Source organism: Talpa europaea (assembly GCF_964194135.1).
Source record: "Talpa europaea genome assembly, chromosome: 14".
In the NCBI taxonomy this organism is placed as follows: Eukaryota; Metazoa; Chordata; class Mammalia; order Eulipotyphla; family Talpidae; genus Talpa; species Talpa europaea.
Genome location: NC_140082.1, coordinates 62,931,300 through 62,955,054, shown reverse-complemented (window position 1 = coordinate 62,955,054; position 23,755 = coordinate 62,931,300). Strand labels below are relative to the sequence as shown.

The following is a 23,755-nucleotide window of genomic DNA, read 5'->3' as shown; positions in this document are numbered from 1 at the left end:
ACCTGACCAGCACTGGTTTCACCATCTTATTTATTTTTACCAGGAGGCATAAAATGGTACAATGGAGTAATTTTAAATTTCATTTCTCTAATTACTAGGAAAGAAGCAAAACTTTCCTACACAACAATCTAAAGTATCTAAAAAAAGTCTTACGAAGTGAAACTCTTACATGGTAGAATTGCTCGCATTATATATCACACTATCATTCAAAAATGACCAACAACATCTTATTTACATTTGATTAGAATCTAAACAGAGCATATAAGAAAGAGGTACTAAGTGCCAGTTGGTTGCTTTGTGACTTCTAACTTAATATCTCCCTACATAAGTTCTAATCTAGAATATGGTACCACTTAATAGTTCATTGACTCTTTCAGCTCCAAATTATTCACCCTTCTACACTATTGTATGAAAATGTATCTGGGCCTTTAAATACTTTTCCCTGTGGAGCTGGAACTGAAATTTTGTCAGTAGAGTTTGCAGAGAGATGTTGCAGAAGAAAAGGCAGCTTATTGCTTCCTGGTTCCAGTGTGCTAACTGAGCAGGTGGGGGAGCTCTCCCACAAGACTCCTACAGTGTTCACAGCTTCTGGGGCAGCCAGCAGCTGCCAGCACAAAGCATCTGCTCTGGGCCACCCCTGCTGTCCCCCACTCTGGGGCAGTTTCTATAGCAGGCACTCAGCAGAGTGCCTCTAGTGATCAAAACAACTCCCCATGAACAGCTGTCCTCTGACCTCAGAGGGCAGATTTCCAGAAACTTCCACCATTTGACACTGCAATAACCTCTCTACTATTTGGTGAGTCATACCTGCACAAGTCAGAATCTCAGTACAGGGAGGGAGTGGGGGGGGGCATTGCTGTCTTGTGGCTGACCCATAATTATAGCTGCGATGTTACATTCATTGGAGTTCTTTTTATTGTTTTTCTAGCCAATTCCTATTTATGATAATCCCTGTTACAGTTAAACTTTTTAAATTTTTATTTGTTAAAGATTTATTTATTTATACAAGAACCAGGGTACAGGCAAGATGTGTGGGAGGGTGAGAGGATTCACCAGAGACAGAGTAGGGAACAGAACAGAAGGAGCCACCAAAATACACTGCTGAGGGGAGCAGCCGGTGAGACAGGAGAGGTCTGCTGCGCCATGTGGGTCATCCCCCTGGTCGGCTGGGCAATCAAATTTGTGCTTCAGTGTCTGGCAATAGCTTGACAGCGCTGTCTTTAACACCTGCGCTACCAGGGAGGCCTGAAAGGGACACGTTTACAAGAGAGATGCCTGCGTAGACATGGATGGGCAGTCTTGAACAAGACTTTTTAATATCCTTTATACCTGACAAACTGAGAGCAGTTTTGATGAGTTTTCATGTTTTGATGAGAAAGTTGAGTATTGGCACTTCAAGTGGTCCTTGACCACTCGAAGATTGCTCCTTTTCTTAATCTGAGGACCTGATGGTCTAGCCTCACGTTTCCCTCATGACAACTGGCCAGACAATCCCAAAATGACATATCAAACCCAATTAGGGTCTTTTATCCTGAAGCTAATATCTTTCTCTTGATATTACATGAGGATGTGACTTCAGAGTTGCTAAGGAGGAGCCTCAGTCCTAGCCACAGATGGAAACTAGCTAAGAGGTGGCAAAACAGAGAGACTCCCAAACCATGCCTGAGTGTCTGAATATTTTCAGGACAGTTTTAGTTTTTTCTCCTTAAGTAGTGAATGAGCCTCCTCTGCCCCTTTCTTTTGTAACCGGTGGCTGAAGCCAAAACTGTTACAGGTGGTGCCCCCTGGAAGGGGGTGCTGGTGAGGATGCCCCAGTGAAAATGAAAACAAAGTATGTGGGGGTGGAGACTCTGATAAGAAATATAAGGGGCTGCAGAAGCAACCCCAGGATTCAGCGTTTGGGATTCAGCATTTTAGGATGTTAAGGGATTCTGGGGTCGGTGACTTCTGCCCCCACCATGCTGATCCCCTGGAAGGCTGTTGTGGGCCTCTAAAGAACAAGAAGAGGCTTCCAGCAGCCACCCTCAGAGAAGAAAAGTTCAGAGGCGTTGCAGATAGCTGAGCGAATGAAACTGTTCCCTGTTTTGCTGCTGTTACAGCCTGGCAGGGAAGGGAAGACCCAGAACTGGTGCTTTGCTGAGCTGCATTGAGTGTGGCTGTTTGTGGGGTAGTTCGGCCACTGCAGCTGCTATTTTGGGTATCACTTGTCTGGTGCTGTGCTGGAGACATCTTGGCAGTTCCAGTGAGCATCTCCTGTTGTGTCTTCTGCTATCTTTGTGAGTTGGATCCTGGCCTACTGTCTGGCTGCCACGTGCCCCAGGCCCTCCGTGATGGGATGACACCATTTTGGGAGCGTTTGTGTTTAGGACTTTAAAACACTAGACACTGCTTCAGATGAGGTAAATGGCCATTTTTGGCCTCAGTAGCTCTTTGTTTTTCCCTTGTTTGTTAAATAGATCCCATTATTGTTGTTCTTTCAACCTGAGTAGTCTTGCAATTATGCACGTGGGTGAAGAACTCAGACGGTGACTGGAAAACTATTTGGGCACTGTCTGTGGCCAGTCTTAGTGCCCCTTGCTGTCCTGTATCACTTTTCTTTCCTAAATTTGGCTGGAATAGGTTTCTGCCTCTAGGAATGGAAAAGAGACCCAATGTAACATTGCATAGACTCCACCAGAACCAGTTTTTGTTGCATTATTAGCTTTTGTGTAGCCAGGAAAGAGAAACAGAAATAGTATTTCCAAGCTAGGCCAAGGGACACCTGCTCATCCAGGTTCAAGACAGTGTCTATTTTTTTTTTTTTAATTCACATCAGAGTAACTTCAGGTTATCTTCTCAAAGCTAAAAATTGACACCTCTGCTGGTTTCCATGACTACCCTGAGCAGCTATGATCATACCAAAACAAAACTCAGAAGATTTTTGATTTTACCTTTATGTTGTGGTCAAATTGTCATCAATTTTAAAAGAAAATGCTAAAGCCACTTAACTGCTATCTGTGTCTTCAGTTGCCTCAGTAATGTCAATGGACTCAGGAGAGGCAAAGGGCTGCCCTCTCACCTCTGAGTTTGTGCTCCCTCCCAGATGCATTCCTTCTGGCTCTGGTGAGATTACTTGGTGACCTAGTTCCCATTGCACAAGATGGGCTAGAATGATTCCTGAGGGTAGATGCTCAAAATAACTCTGCAGGTTTGTTTCATAAGTTAACTTTGTGCCAGGATCACATTATTATTTTTTTCCCCCAAATCAGACTCCAAAGCCCAGGCCTTGGCAGAGAACTTGCTCCTCTGCATGTGGGTCACAGGTTGTGTGTTTCAGGGTTGGAAAAGAGGACACGGAGGTGTCTGTCTCTCAAGAACACCAAGTTTAGCTCTCAAATTCTCATGTGTCCCTCTACCTCTATTTGCTGTCCTGTATGTGCCCCTAGAAAGCTAGCTTGCTCTCAGTGTTGGCCTTGCTGATGATGCTGCATGAGGCACGCAAGCTGGGATGATGAACTGCAATGTTGCCCTTCTTACCTGGGACAAAGCCTTCTTCTAAAGGCTCAACTGGAAAACCTCCAAGTATCAGGCTTTTCTGCAGTACATAAGACTTAAGACTGGATAGTCTGTTATCCAGGAGCAGGGACAAGGTGTTTTTCATCATATTCTCCTATTCTCCACAAGGTTTGTTTCAGCATAGACTCAATGTATATAATTCTTAATTGAAGGGAGAGTCAACTTTCACTCACACCTATTATGTGCTAGGCACTCTGTAAAGTGCTTGCCTGTATGCCCTATTAGTTGGCATTACTTGAGAATATGGTGACGTAGCCATGAGCAAGAGCACCAGTATCAGAAAGACTTGGGCTTAAATCTCAGTTTTTCCACTTACCGACTGGGTGAACCTCAGCTTGTTGCTTAACTTCCCTGAGCCTCCATTTCCTTATCAATAGAATAGGAATAACAATAAATCACTTCAGAAGGCTGTTATGAGAGTTAATTAGGCAATGCATACAAAGTACATTATGTGTACTTGACGTTCAGTAAAGGTTAGTTATTGTTGTTATTAGTGGTATACTAACATTCTGGGATCCTGCGGCGCCTTATGTGATTAAACAATGTTAGGGTAAGTTTGCTCAAAAAGGAAAAGTTCCAGAATTTGTAAGTCCAAACATAGTAGCTCCCAAAATACTCGCTGGATCAACAAAAGTGCCAGTGCCTGAGTATTCCTGCATTGGTTCTTGGAATGGATTTTGTTTATTCTCTGCTTGCTGTGTGCTGGGCATGGTGCTAGGCAACATGATCCATGACCTTACGAAATTTAAAATCTTGTTTTGGAGACAAGGCCAACAAATATAATCTGTGTGAAGAGTATAAGATGGAATATATTGCTGAACTGTCATTCTGGCAGCAAGTACTATATGAGTTGAGAGGGAAAGTAATAATAATTGAGTACCCAGTATGTTCTATGCCCTGGATTGAAAATTAACCCCTTATTTAAGTTTTTATTGGTCCTTTGAGTTTTCATTAGTCCTGCAATATCCCCATATTGAAGAAATTGACTTCATGAGATTCAATGATTTCCAAAGGACACACAGTAGTAAGAGGCAGAATTAGAATTTGAATCCATGCCTCCAGGTTCATAAACCCTACAAAACACTTCCTTCTCTGCAAAAGTATCATCAACCCCATCTTCTAGAAGAGGAAATTAGAGATCAGAGAAGTTAAGTGACTCATCTAAGATGATTAAAATAGCTGGCTGAGTGGGTTTCAATGCAGGTCTACCCAGTCCTTGATCTCAGGTCTTCATTTTTCAACTCACAGCCTGGCTTGTGCCCAGTCATTAAGCCAGAGGAGAGCAAATGTGTCTCTCATCTGAAGAATTGGGCATCTTGGTCATAGCCTTCAATTTAGTGAAGGATGTGGGGACTACACAAGAGGCACCTACTGGGCCTCCTGAGGATATCCCGACTTCCGTTTTACAGGTAAAAAACTGAAGCTTGGAGAAGCTAATCCTTGATGGTCATTTTCACTGTCAGTCCAAACCTTTGCTTGGCTTGGCTGCCCCTCACTCGAAATTCTCTTTATATCCCCATCCACCTGTAAAGCCTACTCATTTCTCCAGACCTTGTCCTTCCCAACCTCCCACCTCCAAGTGTGAAGCTGGTAGTCGCTGAGCAGCGAAGGTAAGAGGTTCGGTACTGTACCATTATTAATTCCCATTTATTGGCTACTGGCAGCACATAGCAAATGTTTGTTTGAAGAGATGAAAAAATCAATAAATAAACCAGAGCACTAGCACACAGACGAGTGGGTATGTGCTAGGTGTTTAGATGAGGCAGGTGTCCTCTGGCTCTGACCTTGGTTTCAGCAGCACCTCCTCTCTTCATTCTTATGGAACTTCACCAGGTTGGGCTAAGGAGCGACAGAAGAGAGAAAACCCTCTAAGGGAGCAGTGATGGCTAAATATTATACAACCTCTGAGGGTCCTCATGAAGGTGCTCAAAACAGGCTACCCCAAGATTCTCAGAGATTATCTCAAGATTCCCTGCTCTGGCATTCAGATTATTTTGAGTTAAGATCGGTGGAGGATCTGAAGGTTAAGGAGAAGCTCTTCTCCCTCTAATCAAAGAAACAATCATTTCCTTTTACTACCTAGAAGAATGAAGATTGATAGCGATGGTGGGAGGTATTATCCATGCACAGAATTATCTATATCCCATAAATGATCTTCCCATAGTAGCATTCTGATAAACAAGGGAAAAGCGATACTCCTATATTTGGTAAATGTTCTGACTGGTCAAAAAATGCTTATTTTTAAGCCATAAAGAAAAAGAAAAATACTGGATGGTCTCACTCATAACAGGAATCTAGAAAACCTAAATAAGGGACCAGGAAAAAGAATAACTATAAGAAAGAAAAAAAATCAAAATCAACAAACAACTATGAACTAGAAACACACTTGGGGGGGGCAGGGAAAGGAGGGATTGGGGTCAAAATCAGGGGGTTGCAATTGTATGGGGAATATAAAATAAAAAAATAAACTATTTTTTTTTTATGTTTATGTTTTATGTTTATGAGAATGATCTCAGGAAGAGAGTACAACACAGATTTGATTTGTCTCCTGAATGAATCCCATGGGATTCAAAGAATGCTCAAGTTAAGGGTGCTGTGGGTGCAGAGCCACTATTTATAGACAAAACATGGGGCAGAGTTATTATGAGAATGCCCAGGGGTACTGTTGTCCCAGAGGCACACAAGCCCATCAAAACATCGCCTGTGGGCAAGAGAACCAAACAGCGCCATCTAGCGACTCCGATAAGTTCTTTTTCTGGTGACTGCTCAGTAGTGAGTAATGGTGACAAAGAGATTCAAAGCCTTGGAAATAAAAGACAAAGGGCCAAAGGACATGTATGGGGCCTAAGGCACATGTAAAAAAAGCTTCAAAGTATTCATCACACAGGTTATTTGACCAGTGAGGTATTTTCTTTTTATATGAAATGTGTTCATAAAACAGTAGTGGTATCTAAATAATCTTCATCAATCTAGGAATCTCAGTCTATTATATAATAGATTACATGCCAATATATTTATCATATTGTTTTTTAAGTTGTATTATCTTTATATGTGACTACAGTAATTGTGAGCTTTTTTCCCTGACTAGATTGTAGGAACTATCTTGCACAAAACAATATAATTGGGTTCAGGGGAAATGTAGAAAATATAGAAAAATATTGATTAATAAAAGATATCATTTTTTTAAAGATTTATTTATTTATACAAGAATTGGGGAACAGTCAGAGGCACGAGAGGGTGAGAGAATTCACCAGGACAGAGCAGGGAACAGAACAGGCAGACTGGCGAAATACACTGCTGAGGGGAGCAGCGGGTGAGATAGGAGAGGTCTGCCGCACCATGTTGGTTTCTCCCTGGCCGGCCCGGAATGGAACCTGTGCTGCAGAGGCTGCAGACAGTTTCAAAGCTTGGCACTCAACCTGCTGCACCATTGGGGAGGGCCAATAAAAGATATTATTAATAAAATATAGAAAAATATTTATTAATAAAAACTATTACAGTTGTGTATGTGCTTGGGTACATGAAGAGGACAAATCAAGGCCTCAGAATTAGTGAAATTCACTGTTTCTTGGAATATTCATAAATGTTAGCCTAAGAGAATGTTCCATGGGACAATGACAAACCTCGTGTAGGATGAGACCAACTTGTATTCCTGGAAGGCAGAGATGAGAGTCATCTACAGAGAACCACAACACAGCCCTTTTGATGATTCTGAGTCACTTCCTTTATGGAAATGGAAACCCACATGCACAAGCAACAGTTGGCAATATCAAAAAGAGTGTGCCTGACAGCTAGATGTGGGTATGTAATTAAATGGCATCAATACATGATTAAATAGGTATGTAATATTAGATGTAATATATTAATCCTCCTTACTCATTTTAGGAATATTTTATTTTTCATAACAAATGTATCCAGATTATGAAGAATAGTGATTGTAGTTGGTGTGCAAAGATGTTTTAATTTAATGATGCCATTTTATCCAATATGTTACAATGGAGGCCTTCAACAGGAGACAAATGCAAGCAGTGGAGAGAATCAATGAATTCAAAAGCACAATGTTGGAGAACACACAAATAAAAAAAAAGAAAAAAGAATTAACAAAAAAGAAAGATAGTATAATAGCCTTTCGGGGTAATATAAAGAGAAACAGCATCCATGTTATAAGGATCCTAGAAGGAAAAGAGAAAGAGAAAGTCATAGAAAATTTGTTTAAAGAGGTAATAGCTATAAGTCATTACAATCTGGGAAACTAACAAGATATTGAGATCCAAGAGACCCCAAAGAATTCCAAACAAAATAATACCTGGAAGGCACACACCAAGACACATTAAAGTAAAGATGGGAAAGGCAACAGGACAGAATATTTAAAACATCAAGAGAAAAAATTTTTAGTTATAGGGAACACCAATTAGAAGCTCAGTGGAGTTTTCAATAGAAATATTATAAGCAGGAAGGGAGTGGTAGCGGATATATCAAGTATTTAAAGAAAAAGATTTCCAACCTGGGATCCCAGCCTAGAATTCCTCATTCTTCAAGATGGAATTTCAAGAGAGAAGGAAAAGTGAGGAGCTTCACTAAAAGGAAAAAAATATATATATCAACACCAGGTTGCACATGAAAGAAGTTGTAAGGGGGTGATTATAGTGCAACAGAACAATGAAATAGAGGTAACAAACATTAAGTCACTTAACATGGAGGAGAAGAAGAGTAATAACAATGTGTTCATCAGAATGAGCTGGAGACCAGACTGTCCTATGGGACATACCAATAACCCATCATTTACTACCTAGCAGAACCCTCAAACAAAAAGTAATAAAAGCAACACATAAGACATTGGAAATGGAACCCAAAGAAAACATAAAATGAAGACCCTAAAATTTTTAAAAGACAAGGCAAACTAAATAAATGGCAAGGAGCATTTAAATGTAAATGGCCTGAATTCACCAGTTAAAATGTATAGATTGGCTGAATGGATTTTAAGACAAAGTCCAACTTTATGTTCTTTACAAGAAATCTGCCTTACCACTTGGAGTTAAAGGCTGGAAGAAAGTCGTTCAAGCAAACAACAATTCAAAAAATCAGGAACAGCTATACTAGGAGGTAAAATAGATATTCCATTTAAAAAAGTGTTATGAACACTGTATTATAATTAACAGCCTAATAGAGCAAGAAAAATAAATAACTATTATAAGTATATATGGGCCAAATGATGGAGCACCAAGATACATAAGACAACAACAGAACTAAAGAGAGAGATGGACAGCAACACAGGACTGCTAGGGGATTTTAATACCCTACTTATAGAAAGGACATATTGACAGGAAAACAAATAAATAAACAATAGCCTTGAATGAGGAGCTAGACCAAATAGCTTTAAGAGACATCTATACAACATTCCACACAAAAAACATTGTAAACACATTTTTTGCAAGTGCACGTGGAACATTGTCAAGCATAGACCATACGTTAGGACATACATCAAACAATTCATCAATAAAAAACAAACAATCCAATGAGCAAATGAATAGGCAATTCACCAAAGAGGATACACAGAAGGCCAACAGGCCTATGAAAAAATGCTCATCATTGTTTCCAATAAGAGAGGGACAGGTTAAAACCACAGTGAATTGTCATCTTGCACTGTGAAAGTGGCACACATTTAAAAAACCTCCAACAACAAGAAGATGCCAAAAAAGAGGAACCTTATTATTACTGATGGGAATATAAACTGGTGCAACCATTATGGAAATCTATCTGGATTTATCTTAAATGGAAATACCATATGATCCATCAGCCTACTCTTGAGCATCTATCCAAAAAATATGAAACCATCAACAACACAAAAAGCCATGTTTCATAGTGCTCATAGCAGCATTATTTACAGTAGCTTGTGTTAGAGGAGCAACCTCCAAGCCAGTGGGTATAGTGCTCATAGCCAACTCAGGTCAACCCCCTGTCTCTGGGTTTGTCCTGTTTCACTAGGACATGGAAGCAGCCTAAATTTCTTTTTCTTTCATTAGAATTTTTAACCTTCTAAATACAAGCCCTTTACCAATTATATAAGTTGCAATTTTAATATTCCATTCTATGTCTTGGCCAAGCTAATATATAAAAATTGAAAGAAATTTCACTTGCTGAGGTTTTGATCTAGTAGTATTATGGCCAAGAATGAAGGACCTTAGAAGTATGGGGCTATTGAAGCCCAAGTTTGAGATGAAGGTGACCACAAATAGTGTACATATCACTGTATAATGTAGTTCTGTAATTAATGTAATTAAAATGATATTTAAGGTAGTTTTATAGGTTAATATAAATATAGGCAATAGAGAAATATTGTAACAGAGAAAAAAGTGATAAAGATACATAAATAAATTGATGCATACTATAACCAAGGTAATAACAATTTTGAGGTGTGAGAAGTGCAGAATTGACACTACAGATATTTAAACATGCATATCAGATTTGAAGAGTAAATGTAAATTTTTGATTGTTTTATAATATTCTGGCAGGCTTTTTCACTTACATACATTGTCAACAATATGTTAATCAAAAAATGGTGACTATTGGTACCCATTTGTTTTAAAGTCTCAAAACATGGCTGTTGCTAGATGTAGATAACTGCACTAAAGGATGCCTCTTTTTTAAGTTGATTTTCTTCATACCATACCTAAAGTAATATGATGTACAACAAAACTTAAATAGAAAGGCCCATAATAATGTCTAATACACACACACACACACACACACACACATATATATATATATATATATATATATATTATGGGACTTAGCACAGTAACTAAATTCTTGCAGCATCCTAGAATCAAACCCACTTGGAATCTTCTTAGGAAGAGTCCTAAGAATCCTCCTAAAGAAGGACCTCCCTGGTAGTACAGGGATTAAAGACAGTGCTATCAAGCTATTGCCAGCCACTGCAGCACGAGTTCGATCCTGGGCCTGCCAGGGAGCAATCCACATGGCGCAGCAGACCACTCCTGTCTCTACCGCTGCTCCCCTCAGCAGTGTATTTCAGTAGATCTGCCTGTTCTGCTCCCCACTCTGTCTCTGGTGAATCCTCTAACCTCCCCCGCCCCCACCCTTTCCGCACCTCTGGAAAAAAAGAATCTTCCTAAAGAAAAGGAGTATGGTAGTTTTGATTATTTCTCATTCCCCTTAATAAGTTTTCTGATGAGACCAGACCAGCATCATTTAAAAAGAGTTAGAGAAGGGAAACTATTGAAAACACATTTTCAAGAAGGCCTTCTTCTCATTATTGCTACTACTCTAATGTCTGAGTTCCCTATAAAATATGATTCAAAACTTAAAAAAAAAGAAAAGAAAAGGAGTATGGGGAAAAGGACTACTTGAATAGGCATTTCACAGAAGAGGATATCCAAATGACTAAAAAACATAAAAAATGAAAAAATAGGCATTCAAAACACAGTGAATTGCCACTATATACCAACTATAATGGCTTAAAAATGAAAGATACTGATGATAGCCGAATGAGAACAGGGACCAACTGGAACAATTTGAAATGTTAGCTGAACTATTGAGAACTGCTTAGCTGTATACACAATAGATAAACATATTCCTACCTTTCAACCTGGTAATTATACTCCTAGGTATATATCCAAGAGAAATGAGTACATATGAGCAGTGAGAAATATGTACAAGACAGTTCCGAACAGGTTTAGTAATAAAGTAAAATTAGAAAACCATAAACAAGAGAATAAAAATTGATTTTGATTTAAAAAAACTTGTGAAGTGGACAAAGGCAAAAATTTTTATTAAAAAGGTAAATTTTGATTTATCCATATAGCAATAAAAATAATTACTGATATATACAATAGCATGGATGAATCTTATAGCTGTTAAGAGAAGGAAACCAGACACAAAGGAGTAAATATTGAATGATTCTATTTATACTAAGTTCAAGAAGTCAGAAAGGGTGACACTGGATGGAAAGGATTACAAGGAAACCCTGTGGAGCATTGGAAGTATCCAATATCTTGACCTGAGTGTTGGTTACAGGGTGTGCACACATACACACACACACAGAAATTTTATATATGTGTATGTATATGTATTTATACGTGTATATGTATATATACACATGTATATATGTATATGTGTATATGTATACGTGTGTTTTATATACGTGTGTGTGCTAAAATCCAAGATCTGTGCATTTAAGTTTGTGTACTTTAAGACTTTGCTATTTACTTAATATTTCAGTAAAGAAGAAAAAAATAAGAACATAGAAACTAACATAAAGGTATCCCACAGTTCAGAGATAGACAATTTAAACATAAAAAAAGAATTTTGATTGTGTTTTATTAAAACATATTAAACAAAAATCCATGATTTCATAAAGTTTGTAAAAGTATCTATTGATCATATTGTTGCTATTCTGAAAATTAATAAAGGGAAGGAATCAAACAACCATTTCTCCTGTTTTTCCTTATCAGCACTATTTCAGACTATACAAATAGCTGATAAAGACAATTGTTTTTCCCTCAAAACAAAAATTCCAGCATAATAATTGCAGAAGGAATGCTAGAATTAGGAAACTGCCATTTTGTAATAACAATGAAATAATGGTCTAGCTGTTAGGGGGAAAGGATGTCCTGAGCAAACTCCATATAGGTTTTGTGGATGCCACCCCCACTTCATCAAGACACTGGGAACTACAAATCCCATGATCCCCAAAGGAAGGTTGCAAGGACCTAAGGAGGGTGGAGTTAAGCATCCATTTTCTCTGTTTGGGTATTTAACTGGCCAGGTGAGTGGGGATAGCTCTCTTGGCTCACTCTCTTGGCTCTGCTCTTGGCTGGCAGTGTTTGGTCTCGGGGGGTCATTTGGAATTCCAGGTCGGTGGAACAGGTAGGATGCATTTAAAAATTTATCTCCCATTGGCCTCCTCTGGTGGCACAATGTTTGAGCGCTGAGCTGCGAAGCTGCCCGCAGCCTCTGCAGCGCAGGTTCAATCCCCTGCCACCGGTGAGGGTCCCACATGGTGTGACAGACCTCTCCTGCCATGTCCGCTCTCCCCTCAGCAGTGTATTTCGTCACTCTGCCTGTTCTGTTCCCCGCTCTGCCTCTGGTGAATTCTCTCACCCTTCCGTGCTTCTGACTGTTACCCAGTGCTTGTATAAATAAATAAATAAATCTTAAAAAAAAAAAGAATTTATCTCCCTCTTTTTCCCCCTGAGTTGTTCATTTCCTCATTTCCCCTTCCCTTGTAAATAAACCTTTTGTTAACCTTTTGTGTGTGCCTGTAGTTTAAGTCCCCTTTAAGCTTGTGGGTGAGGACCCACAGTCAGGTAACCTGTTTCATATTGGGGTTACAACATAGGCAACAGTTATCAGTGTCTGCTAATCAGGTGAGTGATTGGTGGGAGACTTCACAATGGAGGAACTAAGCTGACACACCACAATGATCAATCTGAATATCACACTGAAAGTGGGAACATCCAATGCTATGTGCCATCACAGGAAACACACAGCCCCTTCTATAAAGTATTTGTACCAAAAGTATGTTGAATGTGATTAAGCATCTATGGCTAACTTACTAATTTACAGAAAAAAATGGTGACAAAGGAAAGTGTTAAATGACACATGGTGGCAAATCTAAAATAAAAGAAATTCTGTAGGAAGAGTTCCATGGCTCCAGGAAGGGGCAGGGATGGGTGCAGCATTAGAGGGTCGGGTTTGCGAATCCCCCGGCCCTCTTTTCTCTGCGCACCAGAAGAGGAGATACTGTTTCTGTTGACTAGCTCAGCCTTGGCTCAGGGTCCCAAGAGACACATGAAATGAGTGGTGGCTCCCAAGCGATGGGTGCTAGATAAACTGACAGGGTTGTTTGCTCCTCATCCATCCACCAGTCCCCACAAGTTAAGAAAATGTCTTCCACTAGTCATTTTCCTAAGAAACAGGCTCAAATATGCTCTAACAGGAGATGAAGTATAGATCTGTAGGCAGCGGTTCGTTAAGATTGATGGCAAGGTCTGCACTGATATAATCTACCCTGATGGCTTTATGGATGTCATCAGCATTGACAAGACTGTAGAGAATTTCTGACTGATCTATAATACCAAGGTCTCTTTGCTGTTCATTGCATTACACCCAAAGAAGCCAAGTACAAGTTGTGTAAAGTGAGAAAAGCTTTTGTGGGTGTCATAGACATTGATCATCTAGTCACCCATGATGCTTGTACCATCCGCTGTCCTGATCCCGTCATCAAGGTGAATGACATGATTCAGATTGATTTGAAAACTGGCAAGATTACAGATTTCCTCAGGTTTGGCATTGGTAACCTGTGCATGGTAACTGGAGGTGGTAACGTGGGAAGAATTTGTGTGATCACCAACAGAGATACTGTGGTTCTTTTGATGTAATCCATGTGAAAGATTTCAACAGCAACAGCTTTGACAACCGCCCGTCCAACATTTTTGTTATTGGCAAAGGCAACAAACCATGGATTTCTCTTCTCTGAGGGAAAGGTATAAGAGATTGGCAGCCAAACAGAACAGTGGGTTAAATGCTGTCTAGGTGACATAGTTAGGTGGAAGGATTTTGATGTTTAAATAAAGCAATACAGCATAATGAAAAAAAAAAAAAAGCAGGGGGTGGGGGTGGTTCATTACCTGGGAGCTTTCTGGCCCAGCAGCTGTGTTCCCTGCCTCTGAGATGTTGTCTTGGAACCTCTTCCACATGCCTTCTGTTCCCTCATGGCTGGATACAAGTTGGCTTGGATCCTGAAAGTCAGTCAGGGGCCACACACGGCTGCTGCTTTGAAACAAACGCTAGAATTCCTGATGGGCAGAGGGAAGATATTAAGAAACTTGAAAAACCTGGGTAAATGGCTCTTATAAAACCTGCTCCCACAATCAGCCACACAGCAGAAGAGAGTATTTCTTGGTGGATTTTTATGCAACAACGGCTACCATTGAAAACATAATGGAGCGTTTTTCTCGAGACACTGATGGGATTAGGCCAAATATGTAAAACATATTCTCAGGTAGGGGTAAAGAGTGTGGAGGGATTGTACGTATCTCACCTGAAGAAAAACTATATTCCGTAAGAGGAAGTGACAATACCCACCAGATTCTCTCACTTTTGAGCATCATATATTCATAATTTATAAGCTTGACCTTTATGTAAAATTGTGTTACAGGTGCCATTTGATTTTTCGAAAGTATTTTTAGCTTTGGCTCCCACCCCTTTGCCATATGGAGGTGGGGGGCGGGGAACGGCTTGCTCAGAGACTAACCAAGGGCATCAATACCTCGTTCTGGATTTTATCCATTCATGTCTTTTCTGGGTCAGTGAGGACTTTTTGCCCTAAACAACAGTAGCACCGCTTCCAAGAGCAAAGCTTATAAAAACTGCCTAGAATTGTATCATCATGCAAAAAGTAAAAGTGTAAGACCTCTGCAGTATGAGTAACTTTTTTTTTTTTAAGATTTATTTATTTATTTATACAAGCACTGGGCACAGTCAGAAGCGCAGGAGGGTGAGAGAATTCACCAGAGCAGGGAGCAGAACGGGCAGAAGGACCAAGGTACACTGCTGAGGGGAGCAGCGGGCGGCAGGAGAGGTCTGCGCGCCACGTGAGACCCTCACCTGGCGGCGGTGGGGTTATAACCGGCTCTGCAGAGGCTGCCGGCAGCCTTGCAACCCAGCGCTCAACCGCTGCGCCATTGGGGAGGCCCAGTATGAGTAACTTTTGATCAGAATAATAAAAATCACTGAAATAATTAGAAATAAATAATTCAGTAGGACAGATCACATGATTTCCTTAACAAACAAATGGCATGAAAATAAATGAGTAGCAATTGTTATAGATGAAATGTTCAAAATACATCCACAAACACTGTATATTTTGGATGCTGATTTAAACAAAACCATTTTAAAAAGACATTGTGAGATAATTAAACTTGAACATGGACTAGATATGACATTATATTAAAGAATTATTGTAACTGTGGTGATACTTTGGGGAACAAGATTTTTTTTTTTGGGGGGGGGGGAACAAGATTTTTAAAAATGCTTACTAACGCAGGAGCCAGTGTGAAAGGGCTCCACTGGCTAAATCTGGGATAATGTGAATGTCAGAATAATGATCGTAAAGGATTATAATCTACTGAATCAAATAGAAATCCATGAGTGTATGTGAATGTATTTCGATAGAAACCAAACTAAAAATGCAAATGTAATGATGGAATTAAAAAAAAAATCACCGTTGCAATTACCATAGTAACAATGGATTCAGGCATCCTTAATGGATGCTGAAACTAGAGGGAGAAAACCTGTACAATTTCTTAATTAGCTAATAATATTACTTTCCTAATTTTGATCTTTGTACTGTGTTTACATAAAATAATATTCTTGTTCTTAGGAAATGCACACTGAAAACTTTAGGGTTGAAGGGATATATTTGTAATTTATTCTCACATAGTTCAAAAGAAAAATATACTACTGACAGAGAATGAAAGTGAGACAAAATGATATTTGGTGACTATGGATAAAAATATATGTAGGAATTCTTTGTGTTGCTCTTGTAACTTTTTCTGTAAGTCTTTAACTATTAGAGATATATATATACCAAAGTATTTATAGATAAACTCTTAGATTTGGGATAAGACACTAACAAAGTAAATTTCTGTGACTTTGCTGAAACAGACTGGCAAAAACAGTGATAATTTTAAAAACATGGGGCCTCCCTGGTGGCGCAGGCGGTTCAGCGACGCACTGTGAAGCTGTTCTCAGCCTCTGCAGCTCGGGTTCTATCCGTGCCGGCTGGCGAGAATCACACATGCTATAGCAGACTTCACCTGTGTCGCCCGCTGCTCCCCTCAGCAGCGTATTTCGTCAGGCTGCCTATTCTGTTCCCCGTTTAGTCTCTGGTGAATCCTCTCACCCTCCTGTGCATCTGGCCTGTACCTCAGTGCTTGTATAAATAAATCTTTAAAAAAAATTTAAAAACATGGGTGATGGATACATGAAACTTCATTATAACATTCTCTTTTCCATGTGTTAAAGTGTACATTATTTAAAAAAAAGGTAATTGCAAAACTATGTTTTAGGGTAAGTGACGCACAGGCTTTCGTGCCAATGGCCTCTGTGACCTGCAACCTTGAATGCAGGAGGTGCTTGGGAGCGTGGGCTTGGGGTACACATGCCTGATGGTGGATGCTTGGAGTATGGTGTGGGCATGTGTGAGTGGGCACACCTGAGACAAAAGACTGACGCAATAAGGGCAGAGTCACAGAGGATGATGTGTGGCAGAGAGCAGCGGCAGAACAGCTGCTAGAGGAAGAGACCAGGAGAGAACATCAGAGCAAGTAAAGATTGAGTGAAGAGTCCCCAGGGGCCAGTCACCCCCCAACCCCCACCTCTGCCTGCCCTGTGCCTGGTTGTGTCACTACAAGTGGAATAGAAAGATCATTAAATGCCTGAAAATGACACTGAGGGCTCCAGGACTTCCCTTTACCCCTCTGCCTGGATCCACAGAGAACCTGCCCTGTGCTTGCTTTTACAACATACGTTAAGTGGCTAAATTTAATGAAAATCAAGGGAATGATACACTCCCTGTTTCTGGGAAATAGGGAAAGGAATGTCATCAAGAAGAGATTCAGACATTTGTCATAGTTGATTACTTTAGTTCCTTGTTAAGTACAGTAAGCCTTCATTAATGTGGATAGGTTCTTGGAAATTGTAATTTTCAGTGAAATGACATGAGGAAAGCAGGTCCTTAATAAGTTCTTTTGCTTAATGTTTGATTTTTCATGTTTTTTTCTTGTCAATGTTACAATGAAATGAAGTTCCACTAAATGACTTTATATGTGAGCCTGCTATATATTGGTATTTATTTTATGATTCCTTAAATTGTACATACATTTTATGATTCCTTAAATTGTTCTATAAATAATTTTAAGCTATAAAGGTAACCAACAGAGGAATTTAAAATAATTATATATGTTGAAAGTCTAGAGTAAGTTCATTTATGACATAGTAGGAAGGTAATAATTGAAATTGAGAAATCAAGATATAATGATATAAGCATATTATTTAGAGTTACTGAGATGAATCACCTGCTTCAAGAAATAGCTAAACTAATGAATGTCTCCAAGCACAGCTTCCCTGAACTTCCATGTGAGTGTGGTGTCCCCTCCCTCTGCTGCAGCCTGGAAGCTGCCTTCAGGCCATAGGCAAGGGCAGCTCTCTGGCTTATTTTATTTGTGCCCCACTCTGTGTTCATAATCCTGGCTTATCTGTTTATCAGTGTCCAAAAACAATTATTTCACATATTTTATCCTATGTTTTAGTTGGTTATGAAAAGAATAATTCCCATAGCTTCCATCAACTTTCATAGATGGAAGTGTGTGGAAGTATCAATATAAAATAAAGATATATAGATATATGAAGAGATTGTTCCTTCCCACTTCAAAATTTTGTTGGTTTTGACTTTTGTCTACATCTCTGATCTCTGCATCTGTGGTTACCTTGCTTCCTCTTCTGTGAAATCTCCTGCTTCACTCTTTTAGGATACTTGTCATTGCATTTAAAGTCCTTAACATTCTAGGATGGTCTCTTCCTAAGATCTTTAACTTGGTTACATCTGCAAAGACACTTTTTCAAGCTGGCAATAGTCACAGGTTCTATGAATTAGGAAGTGACCATACATCCTGGGGGCGGGAGGAGGCGCTACCATTCAAGTCAGTACAGAGATCAAGCAGAGAAAGGAGAGTCTGCCTGGGGGAAATGGTGACATGGCAATTAGAGATTGGCTGCATAAGATTGATTAATTCAATACACAGAGATATTAAGTAAAATATAAGTCGGGTTTTTCACTGTCAGAATAGGGAGCTACAAACATTAAAAAACAGGAGAAACTAAACCCAGTGGTGTTGAACTGGAATGAAATATGTTGGAGTTGTGTGTTTGTGTTTAGTATTTCTCCCAACTGGGGGCATTTTTGCTCCTCAGATTTGGCAAGGTCTGAAGATGCTTTTTTATCCTTTTAATTTCAATCCATTTGTCTTTGAACTTATAGTGTGTCCCTCAGAGAGAACATATAGTTGGATCATTATTTTTATTTATTCTGTCCATCTCTGCTTCTTAATTGTAATATTTATCACAGTTATGTAATTATTGATAAAGTAGGAATTACATTTGCAATTATACCATTTGTTTTCTTATCTCCATTCATAACACTTTTATTCCACTTAGATGAACTTATTAATAATTGTGTTCTTAGCAGTTATACATGGATTATTCATGAAAATTTCCTAAGACATTAAACAAGGCTGGTCATCATCTCAAGTTATTTCCCTGTTAACTATTTTTACAGCACATGTGTGTTAGGCAAGTATAAAAAAAAGACAAAAACAAAACGTAAAAAAAGTTAACAACATGAGGTTTTTGTTTTGCTGCTGTGTTTAATATACATGAAATAATGGATATGAAGCAATTCATTTTTACTGCCTTTTTACTTGTACATTTGTTCTTAGGTTGCCTAAAACATATAAATAAAAATAAAATGGTGTAGCAAAAATAATGAAAATAAATAGCAGGTAACTTTATAAATAATGGACTGTGAACCGTATCCACCCTTATCCAGAATAAAGTGGGTCACAACTTTGTCTCGAGGAACATTCTACAGGTGTATTTAAAGGTGTGCACAGGGCCTCCCTTGTGGCACAAGGGGTTGAGATGTAACCTATGAAGCGATCCGCAGCCATTGCAGCATGAGTTTGAACCCCAGCCAAGGAACTACCCACATGGCGCAGCAGACCTCTCCTGTCTCACCCGCTGATCCCCTCAGCAGTGTGCTTCAGTCAGTCTGTCTGTTCTGTTCCCCACTCTGTCTCTGGTGAATCCTCTCACCCCCTTCACCTCTGGCCTGTATTCCAGTTCTTGTATGCATAATTAAATAAATCTTTAAAAAAAATAAAATAAAGGTGTGCACACTAAGTAGTCTGCATATGCACATGTTCTAACGTGTAATACTCATAGTCTCTTTCTACTACTGCCTTCTAAGTGTTCCAACCTTAACGAACCCATAATAACTACACCTTTGATGGAACCAATTATCCGTTCAATTTCCCAGCAGAACAAAGAGATATGCAGGCAGTTTTCTTTGTTTAGACATGGAAGCAGTTTTAACACAGACAATTGTGAATTCACAATATACCAAAAGTACTATGCCAGCCATTAATAATTTGTATAAAAATTCCATATCCCTATACTTAAGATGAAGACAATGTTTCTGAGGTGTATAATGAATGCTGTATGATTATGGAAGGGAAATATCTTTGTTTTCAGTAATAAAGAAATTTGGGAAATTCAGGGGTGGAAGTTGCTATGTCTGTGAAATATATTTCTTAGGATAGAAACAGTGGCAAAATGTTAACAATTCTGAATGGAGAAGGTGGTGGGTGTTAATTACATTATTATTCAACAGGCTTGAAAATTGTTAATAAACAAACTTGGGGGAAAATAATGTAAACTCTATTGTATGATTTCCTCCCCCCTCATGCTAAGATTTACTTTAAAATAGCTCTTTCCATAGAGAGATAGTTCTGAAAGAATGGCAGATGAGCAGTTTCAGACAATGCCTGAATGTCTTGGAATTCTCTGTCATATAAAATAGGAGTCAGTATCAATTTTCTGCTTATGAAAGCTAAATAACCAACGGATCATTGCTATAATTCACATGCAAAGAGTCTCTTCCCCAAGTCCTATTATCAAAACATGATTAATTAGAAATCCTAGAACCTATGTGCATTCACCAAGATTGGTTTTGAGCAGACCTCTGCCTTGGCAGTGGCTACAAAAGAGTGAGGTTCATACAGAATGTTCGTTACTTGTATGTGCAAGTAAATTCAAGTCATGCCCATTAGGGATCCTTGATAAATACAGCACAGATAGAAAATAACTATTAAGCACTTTTGACTCAGTAATCTCAGATCTGGAAATTGATCCTAATAAAAATATTAAAAAAGAAAAAGTTTTATTTATAAAGACGTGTATTGTGGCATTATTTATATTAGTGACAATTTGGGAAAAGATCTAAAATGCACATCCGTAGAGTACTTAAATCGTACTAGTTTTGTGTGGAAATGTTTCATAAATTTCAATATAATATGAAATCAGAAAAATACCCATCAAAAATGTTAGGAGGGAAATGTAGAACACAAAATTGTATTCACATTTGACTTGTGACCATGAACCAACTATGATCCTTCTGGGAAAAATCAGAAGGGGGGGCCTCCCTGGTGGCACATGGGTTAAAGACAGCACTATCAAGCTATCGCCAGCCACTGGAGCATGAGTTCAATTCCCCAGCCAACCACGGAGGTGACCCACATGGTGCAGCAGACCTCTCCTGTCTTGCTAGCTGCTCCCTTAAGCAGTGCATTTCAGTAGATCTGCCTATTTTGCTCCCCACTCTGTCTGTGGTGAATCCTCTCACCCTCGCACCTCTGGCCTATATCTCAGTTCTTCTATGAAAAGATAAATAAATAACACAGAAACATCAATTCCAAAGAGCACCTGCACCCCTATGTTTATAGCAGCACTATTTACAATAGCTAAGCTTTGGAAACAGCCCAAATGCCCAAAAATAGATGACTGGATCAAGAAGATGTGGTACATACACACCATGGAATATTACTCAGTATTCAAAAAAGATAAACACATGCAATTTGCAGCAACATGGATGGCACTGGAAGGGATCATGCTCAGCGAAATAAGCCAGAAAGAAAAAGAAAAATACCGGCTGGTCTCACTCATAGCAGGAATCTAGAAAACTTAAATAAGAGACCAGGAAAAAGAATAACTGTAAGAAAGTAAAAATCAAAATCAACAACTATGAACCAGAGATACTCTATGGGGGGTGGGGGTCAGGGAAAGGAGGGGTTGGGGTCAAAATAAGGGGGTTGCAATTGTATGGGGAATATAAAAATAAAATTAAAATTTTATAACTAAACAAATAAATAAATAAAATCTTAAAAAAAAAAGAAACAGAGCCTCCCTGGTGGCGCAGGGGTTAAAGTTGCAGTACTATCAAGCTATTGCCAGCCACTGCAGCACTAGTTTGATCTTGGCCAGGGAGGTGATCCACATGGCACAGAAGACCTCTCCCGTCTCGCCCGCTGCTCCCCTCAGCAGTGTATTTCAGTAGATCCACCTGTTCTGTGCCCCCCAACCCCCGCTCTGTCTCTGGTGAATTCTCTCCCCATCCCTCCCCCTACACCTCTGGATTACACCCCAGTTCTTATGCATAAATTAAAAAAAAATCTTTAAAAAAAAAATCAGAAGGGCCCAAAATCAATCACTGTAAATTTTGGTGGGGTTATGGGCATAATTCTTTTGATAATTAAAATATTTACTATTTCTCCCTCTGTACTAGAAATCAGTGAAATCAGGAATTATACTTCCCTTCTTCATCTTTGTATTCCTTGAGTTTACACTAGAGCTTGAGAGACTGATTTAAGGAATGAATGAATGAAAAAAGAATAAAGGGATACATTAATGAATAAAACTTTTTTAAATTAAATGACATTGTGAAAAAGGGCTCATAGATTTGGACATTCCATGAGTTTCACAAGGTTGCCAATAGGTTAATATATCGAAAATATTCACAATGGTCCTAACTTAGGCTTTAAAAATAAGATCTTTCATGTTAACATGTGAATCCTCCCTCCAATAGCTTCCTAATGTCACATCCTAGATCTCCCACTGTCCTTGTCTCACTTCATTTCCTTCTCTCCTCGCTTACTGAAACACCCTGTTCCTTTCTCCCAAGTCACTAATCAGGGAAGTTTACTATTTTGCTGGAAGAGGGGTGAGAAAGGAGGCCTCTACCATGCTGGCTTCGGCTTTTTCTCAAAAAAACATCCAGGCCCTGCCTCAGACCCTTGACCCTTACTCTTAGCTCTGTTCTCATACTTCCTTCAGAGTTCAGCTCAAAGGTCACCCTGTCAGTGAGCCCTGCCTTATTATTGTTCTGCAACCACCCCAGTGGGTAGGTTCATCATTGCTTCAGGCAGTTTGAAAGAGAACCTTGGAGCCCTGGGCATCATCCCCACAGGTCAGGGGAAACAAGCTGGCAGGGAGAAAGCAACTTGGGGCCCCCTACGAATTTCTATATACTGTTTCTTCTCTTAGCCGTTCTCTGACGCTCTCCACCTCTCTAAACTGCATTCCGCCATATGGTCCTCTGCCACCTCCTGTCCTCTGCCACCGCACATAAAATCTCAGTCTTTCAGCTCAGGTGTGTCCATGCGCGCACGCCCACACCACACTCCACGTGCCACCATCAGGCACACGTGTAAGATCACAGGTGTGGATCACTGATACTAATGACGGGAGGGAGGAACAAAACCTGATCACTACCATTTACCCTACACCTATTGAAAACAGCCTCTGCCAGCTAGCGCTTTGTCGCACCCCCTAACAAAACATCCAGGTGATTCTAATATATGCTGAAGTTTGACAATCACTGATCTATAAGTGAATCCACTTAGAGCACCAACCATGACCACCCTGAATTCTTATCTTTACATTGTCTATTGAGGGTCCTTAGGCACCAACAAGCAAATTGTTCTATTTTTAATCATGACTTTATAGGATAGTTGTTACTAAGGACAGTCCAGCTCAGCCTGCCTGTTGGCTTATGCATCTATCCTTGCAAAACTCTTTGTTAATACTTCCTTAAGCCTTCCAGATGACTTCAGTAAAAAATGTTTTATTTGACCCAGTGATGCCTTACACACCAGTTTGAACTTTGTATGCCCCATATTGTAAAATACCTCTCATCACTGATGCTGTGACTTGGGCATCATGAAGGTATCCAGTAGGTATCCAGAAGGTGCTTGCAATGGAATTTAATTGATTTGTTTCAAACACACTCCCCTAGAGTGAAACCAACTATATTAGTCAGGGTTCCAGAGAAACAGAGCTGTGTGTGTGCATGCGTGCATGTGTAGAGAAAGAAGGAGGGAAGGAAAGTAGGAAGGGAGCAATTGCCTCTTGAAATTGTGAGGACTGGCCAGTTTCTAAAATCTGTGGGGCAGACAGGCTGGAACGGCAGTGAAATCTTTATATTCAGTCTGAAGCTCAAAGACAGTCTGGAGGCAAAATTCCTTCTTTCTCAGGGGACTTCAGTCTTTTTACCTAATGTCTT

General features: G+C 39.6%; 1 pseudogene across 1 annotated transcript; it reads left to right on the top strand.

Moving 5' to 3' along the window:
* The first annotated feature begins 13,224 nt into the window (after positions 1–13,224).
* LOC311184202 (small ribosomal subunit protein eS4-like) lies at positions 13,225–14,056 on the top strand (annotated as a pseudogene). The gene has a single exon. The product of its transcript is annotated as a small ribosomal subunit protein eS4-like (transcript).
* The last annotated feature ends 9,699 nt before the right edge of the window (positions 14,057–23,755 follow it).